Source organism: Cannabis sativa, chromosome 4 (assembly GCF_029168945.1).
Source record: "Cannabis sativa cultivar Pink pepper isolate KNU-18-1 chromosome 4, ASM2916894v1, whole genome shotgun sequence".
NCBI classification, from domain to species: domain Eukaryota; kingdom Viridiplantae; phylum Streptophyta; class Magnoliopsida; order Rosales; family Cannabaceae; genus Cannabis; species Cannabis sativa.
The window spans coordinates 33,053,812-33,064,434 of NC_083604.1; positions in this window are offsets into that span (position 1 = coordinate 33,053,812).

The following is a 10,623-nucleotide window of genomic DNA, read 5'->3' on the forward strand; positions in this document are numbered from 1 at the left end:
AGGTCAGATTTTTATTAACGACTCGCTTTATTCAAAGGTCGTTTGATTCTGGGCTACACGTTCTTATGTGGCGGCCCGTAGTCTTTAGTAAGTTGGGTAGACCCTTTGATAGATATGAGTCGTGGTTTGGAACCCGTTACTCGTTGAGAATTGGTTATCTCCAATAGGTGGATTAGGTCTATGCCAATCAGGATAGATGGTAGAGAGTTAAGCGCTGATCTGATAGAGATGAGCTTAGTCGAATTTGATATTATTTTAGGAATGGATTTCCTATCTAAATATTCGGCGAGCATTGATTGTAAGAGGAAGATGGTGGTCTTCCAACCGGAAAGTGAAGAACCATTCGTATTTGTGGGTTCGGTTCAGGGATCTCGGATCCCGGTGATCTCGCTATGTCGCCGAGAGAATTATTGCACGGTGGATGCTTAGGGTTTCGGCCGTGGTGGTGGACACCACTCGGCCGTACACCATTCGGCCGGAAGGACATCGAGTGGTTCGGGAATTTTTGGACGTTTTTCCCGAAGAACTTCCGTGGTTACCACCTCATCGGGAGATTGACTTCGTGATTGACTTGGCACTGTGGGTGGATCCGGTTTCTAAAGCCCCGTATAGGATGGCTCCACGAACTTAAGGAGTTAAAGATTCAGCTCCAAGGGTTGCTTGACATAGGGTTCATTCGGCCCAGTGTGTCACCCTGGGGAGCCCCGGTTTTGTTCGTGAAGAAGAAGGATGGATCTATGAGGATGTGCATCGACTACAGAGAGTTGAACAAGCTGACGGTGAAGAATAAATATCCATTACCTAGGATCGATGACTTGTTCGATCAACTTCAGGGGAAGACGGTCTTTTCTAAGATTGATCTCCGTTCGGGTTATCATCAGTTGAGGATCCGAGAGGAGGACATTCCAAAGACGGCTTTCCGCACTAGGTATGGACACTACGTGTTTCTGGTTATGTCATTCGGACTAACCAATGCTCCTGCAGCATTCATGGACCTGATGAATAGAGTATTCAAGGATTTCCTCGATATCTGTGTGATTGTGTTTATCGACGACATCCTCGTGTACTCTCAGTCAGAAGAGGAGCATGAGTTACATCTTCAAATGGTACTGCAACGACTTCGAGAACATAAGCTCTATGCCAAGTTCAAGAAATGTGAGTTCTGGTTGTCTCAGGTGTCCTTCCTAGGGCACATAGTGAGTAAAGATGGGATCAAGGTGGATCCCGGGAAGATCGAATCCGTCAGGGATTGGCCGAGACCGAAGACAGTGACAAAGATCAGAAGCTTCTTGGGATTAGTCGCGTGTGCACCGTAGGTTCGTGGAGGGGTTCTCCAAAATTTCAATGCCCCTAACCGAGCTTACAAAGAAGAATCGCCGATTTATCCGGTCGATAAATGCGAAGCTAGTTTTTCGTGAGCCGAAACGAGGTTGATTACCGCTCCTAAGACTAGCTTGCCTTCTGGACGAGGAGAAGTTCGTAGTCTATCGCGACGCATCCAAACAGGTTTGGGATGCGTATTGATGCAAGCCGACGGGTTATCGCTTATGCCTCCCGTCGCTAAAGGATTATGAACAGCGATACCCGACTCATGATTTAGAATTGGCCGCAGTGGTTTTTGCACTGAAGATTTGGCGGCATTACCTTTATGGGGAGAAGTGCGAGATCTATACCGACCATAAAAGTCTCAAGTATTTCTTTACTCAGAAAGATTTGAATATGAGACAAAGGCGTTGGTTGGAATTAGTGAAGGATTACGATTGCGAGATCCTCTATCATCCCTAAAGCCAATGTAGTGGCCGATGCCCCGAGTAGAAAGGGTCCCGGCAAGTGGCTAGCATGGTTCGATCTCACCTCGGCCCAGCGCAGGATATGGTTAGATCCGATTGAGTTTGTGGTAGGTCGGCTTCACAACTTAACGCCGCAATCCGATCCGTTAGAAAGAATAAAGGTTGCTCGGACGACAGATCCGGAGTTAGTGAAGATCCGAGATGAGGTATTGGCTAGTCGAAGCCAAAGACTTTTCAAAGGATGGACAGTGGGATGCTTTTGTATAAAGCCGTGGTTTGTGTCCCGAACAAAGGTGGACTCGAGAAACGAGATCTTCGAGGAGGCTCATTCTACTCCATATTCTCTACATCCCTAGGCACCACCAAGATGTACCAAGATTTGAAACCGTACTTCGGTGGAGCGGTATGAAGAAGAATTTGGTAGAATTCGTTTCGAGATGCCTCACGTGTCGCCAGATCAAGGCCGAACATCGAGAGACCGGCAGGTTGTTGCGGCCTCTAACCCTACCGTAATGGAAATGGGAGGATATTACGATGGATTTTGTGGCTCCGGGTTACCTAGGACCACGGGTATGTATGATTCCATCTCGGGTAGTGGTGGATCGATTTACGAAATTCGCTCATTTTCTCACGGTTAGAACAACGTTTACGGTGGATCACGAAGGCGAGTTATATGTCAGAGATAGTGAGACTTCACGGGTACCGAAGTCTATAGTTTCTGACAGTGGATCCGAAGTTTACCTCCAAATTTTGGCAAAGTTTGCAACGGCAATGGGTACGAAGCTAAAATTCGGTACGGCATTCCATCCTCGTACGGATGGTCGGTCCAGAAAGGACAATTCGTATATTGGAGGATATGCCGAGAGCCCCGTGTTATGGACTTCGAGGGTTCATGGAATAAATATCTACCGTTGATAGAGTTCTCTTACAACAACAGCTACTGCAGTACGATAGGGATGGCACCTACGAATCGTTGTACGGTAGAAAGTGTAGATCCCCTATCCACTCGGGATGAGACGAGGGAGAGGAAATACCTAGGTCCGGAGTCGGGGCCTAGCTGACTCAATGAGGCGATAGAAAAGATAAAAGCTAGAATGCTTGCCTCACAGAAAGGCATTGCAAGAGTTACGCGCATCCGAAACGTAGAGATGTTGAGTTCCGAGTAGGGGACCATGTGTTTTTGCGTGTATCTCCGATGAAGGGGATTAAACGTTTCGGGAAAAGAGGCAAGTTATGCCCTAGGTTTACGGGACCTTTCGAGATTCTCGAGAAGATAGGTCAAGTGGCATATCTGCTTAGCATTGCCTCCAGCCTTATCGCTAGCGTGCACAACGTATTTCATGTCTCAATGTTGAGAAAATACGTTTCGTACCCCTCTCATATACTCGCTATGAGAGTCTTCACAGTCGGATATGTCCTATGAGGAACAACAAGGCGGCATCCCGGATAGAAGGATAAAGTCCTTCGGAATAAGACCATAGCGTTGGTCAAGGTTCTCTGAGAAACAAAGATGGGTGGAAGAAGCCACCCCGGGAGCTAGAATCAGATATGCGAGCTCAATTTCCAGAGTTATTCAGGTTAGATTTCGGGGACGAAATCCTTTTAAGGGGGGGATAGTTGTAAAGCCCGCTTAGTTAATTTGGAAATTAGCAGTTATTTATGTTAATCAGGAAATTATTTATAGCTATTTAAATAATTTATCATTGTTATTTATGGAATTCAGATATGCATAATTATGTCATCGGCGGCTTTTATATTTCGCATTTCGGTGTCCGTATTTTGGAACGCGGCGTTTGGCTCGGTAGAAATCACAACTTAGTATGTTAGTATTTTGGGGATTCGGGTTTTAGACATTGGGAAATGTCAGAATGGCCGGAATTTAGAATGTCCCAAAAATACCCCTTTAGTATGATTTTAGTGATTTTTTGGTGGAGGGGCAAAATGGTCTTTTTGCCCCATTAGTATTTTGTCTTATATGATTTAATAAATGAAATAAATGTTTAATTTATGCATGTTATTTGGCTGAAAGATTTAGTGTGTAAAGACTCCTTTTTACTCATTTCTCATTCAACTTAGAAAAAATAGAAAAAAAAAAAAAATTTCAAAAAGGCTCTCTCTTTCCTCTCTTCCTCTCTCGGCTGGTAGGGTGATCTTAGGGCTGGGATTTCTGAATTTTCAAGCTATTTCCATTGCATTCTAAGTGTTCTTCATCCTAGGTAAGGTCTCTAAGCTTTTCCTTTTGTAATTCAAGAAAATGATGAAAATGGATGAAAATGCATGTGATTTTTGAGAGATGTTTCTGCTGTGTTTTGTTGTTGATTTAGGTTGTTTTAAAGCATGATTATTGTTGTTGTTTAAGCTATGTTAGAAGCATGTAGGTTAGATTGTTAAAGCCTTGAGTTTTCTTTGCAAAAGTTATGAATTTTGAAAGAAAATGTGATGTTTTGTTTCTGTGAATTGCTGGATGTTGTTGTTTGTTTTCAGAGGTTATATTATGCTAGTTTAAGAGGTTTTAAGCTAGTTTGATTGCATGTTAAGTGGTTTTGCTCAAGCTTGAGTTTGGAACTCAAAGCTTGAGCTCCAATGGTGAATTTTGTGTATGAGGTTTCTGGGTAGGTTTGATGCCTTGGAATTGTTATTTGGGACCTTTAGAGCAGGTCTGGAAAGTTTGGGATCAATTGGGTTCGAATTGGTCAAGTTAGGAGATTTTTAGTTTGCTGCCTGCGAGGAACCGGATTGCTGAGCATCCTATTCCGGATGGGGTCCCGACTTTCCCGGAAACCGGAATTCGGTTGGGCAACCGGTCACGCATTGGGATTTTTCTAACCCTAGCTTTTCCTCGTTTTTGGGTTTTTAGGGGTATTGCCATGCTTTTTATCGATAGGGAAACTTTTAGTTTCAAGTTTTAGTCCCCGGAAGTGATTTAGCGTGTCACTTATAGCGTTGTGATTTTTATGGTTTAGGAGCCGCAATCCGCCGTTCAATTTTTCGCCCGCTTCCCGCCAAGTCAGTTGTGGCACACCCGAAATCGAATCCGTAAGATTAGTATAACAAGATGCATATGTAGATTACATGTTTAGCGTGCATGTAGGAAGCCCGTTAGATTACATTAGATATGTATTTAGGCTTCGAACCATCCAACCCCGTCACGTCGATAGCCGGAGTATGACCGAAATGAGTATGACCGGCTCGACCGATCAGTGCCGACACCGGTTGGTGGTTCGGTGCTATTGACCTATCCCGTCGGCATAGCCGGAGTATGACCAAGCAATGAGTATGACCGGCTCGACCGATCAGAGGATACTTGTCAATAGTACCGTCCCCCGAACGTTCAAAACTCAAGCACCATGTCGACATGGCGGTAGTGCTCGGCACCATGTCGTGGACATGGCGAAGCGGGACTCGCATCGTGTTGGACACGGCGCCTTATGTATGATATTAGTATGCTTTTCTTACCGAGTCCGTCGACCACGCTTACGTTCATGTGTAGGTAAAGGCAAGGTCGTGGGCGATGGACCGTGACCGAGCATATGAGATTGTACATGTCGGGGCGGTTAGGCCTGGAGCGTACGATCCTCGGGACAGCAGGGCTGAGATTTTTGTAACTGTCGTTAGACGACTTTCATTTTGATGTAAAAGTTGAACAGTTAAAACGTTTGTAAATATTTTTATAAATCGGGATCCCGAGACTTTTTGCAAAATGGTTTATAAGTTTAATGAAAAAGCAAAATTTTAATTAATCACGTTTTTCCATAAACCTCGTTGAATAGCAACGAGCTGCACAGTACGTTTAAAAATCACGTAATACGCCTAAGATAGTTAGGGTGTTACACCTGTCATGAAGGAAGTTGTTCGAAAAGAGGTGATAAAGTAGCCAGATTATGGTATTGTGTACCCGATTTCAGATAGTTCATGGGTTAGCCCTGTTCAATGTGTGCCTAAGAAAGGAAGAATCGCGGTGGTGGCTAGTAAGAACAATGAATTAATTCCTACTAGAACCGTGACTGGTTGGAGGGTGTGCATGGACTGTCGGAAGTTGAATAATGCCACTAGGAAGGATCATTTCCTGCTGCCATTTATTGACCAAATGTTGGATCGTTTGGCGGGTAAAGAGTTCTATTGCTTTCTTGATGGTTATTCGGTCTACAATCAAATTTCTATAGCTCCAGAGGACCAAGAGAAAAGAACCTTCACTTGTCCATATGGCACCTTTGCCTTTAGGAGGATGCCATTTGCGCTATGTAATGCTCCCGCCACTTTCCAAAGGTGCATGATGGCAATTTTTTCAGATACGGCGAAAAGCAATCTTGAGATCTTCATGGATAATTTTTCAGTATTTGGGGAATCTTTTGGCACTTGTTTAGCTAACTTAGAGAAAGTGTTGAAGAGTTGTGAAGAAACAAATTTGGTACTCAATTGGGAGAAATGCCATTTTATGGTAAAAGAAGGCATCGTTTTGGGAAACAAGGTTTCTCACAAGGGTATTGAGGTGGAAAAGGCTAAGTTGGAAGTCATTGAAAAGCTGCCGCCTCCTACCATGGTCAAGGGTATTAGAAGCTTTCTTGGACATGCGGGGTATATTAGAAGGTTCATCAAGGATTTTTCGAAGATTTCAAAGCCTCTTTGTTTGTTGTTGGAACAAAATCGACCATTTGAGTTCACTAAGGAGTGTCATGAGGCTTTTGTGACTTTGGAAAAGGTATTGGTGACAACCCCAGTTATTGTAGCTCTGGATTGGACTTTGCCATTTGAGTTGATGTGTGATGCTAGTGATTTTACTATTTGTGTAGTACTTGGACAGCAAAGAGGAAAGATTTTCCATTCTATTTACTATGCAAGCAAGACTCTCATCAATGCTCAAATTCACTAGTCAACCACCGAAAAGGAGTTGCTGGCTATAGTATTTGCTTTTGACAAGTTCTGATCTTATCTTGTGGGAACGAAGGTGATTATCTACACCGACCATTCAACCATCAAGTATTTAATTGGCAAGAAAGATGCGAAGCCAAGACTCATTTGTTGGGTGTTACTTCTTCAAGAGTTTGATTTAGAAATCCAAGATAGAAAAGGGACGGAGAACCAAGTGTCTGTCCACTTATCTCGATTGGAAACAGGTGGTGAAAAGGAAGATGAAATGCAAATTCAAGAAACTTTTCCGGATGAGAGCTGCTTGTTGTAGCCCAAGCAAACACTCCTTGGTATGCTGATTTTGTAAATTACTTAGTGAGTGGGTTACAGCCTCCCGATCTGAATAGGTAGCAACTAAAAAAAATTCTTTCATGATGTGAGATTCTACTATTGGGATGAGCCTTACTTGTACATGCAGTGTGCAGATCCAATAATGCGGCGTTGTGTGCCGGAAGAGGAAGTCGCAAGCATCCTAGAGCATTGTCATTCATCTCCCTATGGTGGACACTTTGGTGGACAAAGAACAGCCGCAAAAGTCTTCCAATCGGGGTACTATTGGCCTTTCATTTTCAAGGATGCTCGTGATTTTGCAAGAAGTTGTGATCATTACCAAAGAGTTGGCAATATTTCAGCAAGGAATGAAATGGCATTGAATTGCATTCTTGAAGTTAAACTTTTTGATGTTTGGGGAATTAACTTCATGAGGCTATTTCCACCATCTTTGGCAATCTATACATCTTGTTCACGGAGGATTATATCTCTAAATGGGTTGAAGCAGTAGCAAGTCCCACTAATGATTCAAAAGTGGTGATGAAGTTCCTCCAAAAGTAAGTTTTCACTCACTTTGGAACACCACGCGCATTAATAAGCGATGAAGTTACTCATTTTGTGAATAAAATTCTTGCTGCCTTGTTAGCTAAATACAATGTCTAACACAAGATTGCTACTGCCTATCATCCTCAAATCAATGGGCAAGCTAAACTTTCTAACCAAGAGATCAAGGGTGTACTTGAAAAAGTTGTTAATCCTAGTCGCAAGGATTGGTCTCAAAGGCTAGATGACTCTCTTTAGGCTTACCGGACAGCATATAAAAAACCTTTGGGTATGTCCCTATATCGATTGGTGTATGGGAAGGCTTGTCATTTGCCGGTAGAGCTGGAACACAAAACCTTTTGGGCTATAAAGAAGCTGAATTTTGATCTCCAAGCTGCTGGAGAGGCTCGAATGTTGCAATTAAACGAGCTTGAAGAGATGAGGTTTTTCTCCTATGAAAATGCTTAATTGTACAAGGAGAAAACCAAGAGATGGCATGACAAGAGGATTCAACACAGAGTATTTGAAGAAGGGCAGCTTGTTCTGTTATTCAATTTAAGGCTAAAGTTGTTTTCGGAAAAGTTAAAGTCTCGTTGGTCGGGACCATTCACCATCGTCAAGGAGTACCCTTTTGGAGCTGTGGATGTAAAGAATGAATAGTCAGAGAGGATATTGAAAGTGAATGGGCAGCGACTTAAACACTATATCGGAGGGGAGGTTGATCGAGCAAAGACCTCCATCACTTTGGAAGAGGCTTGAAGAAAAATGACTTCGGGTTGCCATGGCTTTGGTGACTCACATGTGGGCAACCCGGGAGTGGAGGAACTAGACTATATCATTTTATATATATGTTATGTAATAAGTTTGGGGTGTGCCACCCTTTGAAAAAAAAAGAGTATTTACAATTAAGTTTGGGGTGTGCCACCCCTTGTTAAAAAAAAAGAAGAGAAAAAAAAAAGAAAAAAAAAATATATATATAAATATATACATACTTATATAAATATAGATATAATTTTTAATTTCCTTCGATTGCTAATGAATTTGTAATGGTATGGTGAATGTTATCGCAGGTGAAAGACAGATTATGGAGTTGTGCAATATGCTAAAAAGTAAAATTTATTGTGTGGAGCAGCGGGTCCCAGGAGTTATAGCATTGGCTCAGCATTTTGAAGTAGGGATGTATAAGAGATTGAATTGCTGAAACTATGCTGTAACAACTGAGAGTTTTGTTTTGTTTTTTTTTTTTTAAAAAAAATACTGGGAGTGAAGATTCATTTCAGTGATTCACGGATTTTTAAAATTATATATATAAATATATATAGATATAATATATTATATATAAATAAAAAAAAGCAATTTTAATAGGAGATAATAGATTAGTATCTTTAAATATATATATAAATAAATAAATAAACTTTTATTTTATTTCTTTTATTTTTTTTGTATTTTTATTTTAACCAAAAAAAATAAAAAAACAAAAACAAAGCCCAACAAATCGTTCAGCATCATCACCCCCCAATTTGAGCTTCTAAACCAGCCCTAGCCACATACTAGCAAACCACAACCTTCAGTCATCACCATCATCAACCAGCGTTCTTCTTCGCTCAACCCAGCCAGCCAGCCGTCAAGCTCGACCAACCCATCACTCGAAGTCGATCGCACCAGCAGCCAACCCACGAACCACGACCCAGCTTCGTCTGTACCTGTAGAACCACAACCAATCTCCCCTAAATCGCAACATCCAATTCCAGTTTCAACGCCACCGTCACGACCAAAAAACACCACCATTGTTTGTCCCCACTGCCTCCGGCCCTCACCATCACCACTCGTCCTCACGAATGAACAACCCCCTTTCGCACACACGCAACCATCTTCACGAGCTCCATTTTGCATAGCCAGCTCAAAGCACTCACTACCGAGCTCCATCCACCAAGCACCACTATCAAGCTCCAACCGAAGCTTCAACATCAACATTCACGAGCAAAGTCCAGCACCACCACTGGTTTTGTTCACCACTGTCGAGCCAATTTTTTGTTTGTGAGTTATATTGAAAATCTTTTTGGTTGAATTGCATATTGGTGATCATTTTTGGTTTGTGCTATCAGAATATTTGTTGTCGTGGTACATTGCTCTGATTTTTTCTTAATCTGTGAGTTGCACTGGTGTGAACTTGGATTGTTTTTGGGTAGATTGTGGTAGCTAATTAATATTGAGCAGCAGAAAAAATGCCGAGAATTAAGCAAATGGCTTACAAGAAGCCGCTGGAGATAGATGAAAACGAACGCTTCCTTTAACCAATGCCCTGGAAAGAACATAGCACTTATCCAAGGTGCAAGTAAACTATGTTGTAGATTGTCATATCAGTTAAACCCTGTGTGTGCTGATAAATCTAGGAATATATATATTTAATCACATAATCTTGATTACTTTCCACTGTGCTGACGACCCAATAGAGAAGAATATAAATGTGATAAGGGTTTGGATGAATTTATAAATCAAATAAACATATAAATGATAACATGAACTAAATGACACACAATAAGTGATGAAAATACTTCTGTTTCTTTATTGATATTTAAAAGATAAAGATTACATTGAAATGAAGTTTTATTTATGGCATAAAACCCAACAAACTCTCACTTGAACTAATATAAAACAATCAGTAGATTTCAATTAATCCTAAATTCTGACGGTGCTTTTCAAATGCAGTTCTGACAAGACTTTGGTGAATGGATCAGCTAGGTTGTCCTCTGTGTCCAATTTTTCCACCAGTACATCCCCTCTTGCCACATACTCTGTGATGATGTGATATTTCCTTTCTATATGCTTGCTTCTCTTGTGGCTTCGAGGCTCTTTACTATTGGCTATGGCTCTAGTGTTATCACAAAGCAAAACCAGTGGTTTTTCCATTCTAGGGACGACACCAAGTCCTGTGAAGAATTTTCTGAGCCAGAAAAGTTCTTTTGCAGCCTCTGCAGCAGCTATGTATTCTGCCTCCATGGTAGAGTCTGAAAATGCGGTTTTTTAGCACTTCTCCAAACCACTGCTCCACCCCCAAGAGTAAACACCATCCCAGATGTAGATTTCATGTCATCATGACATGCCTAGAAAT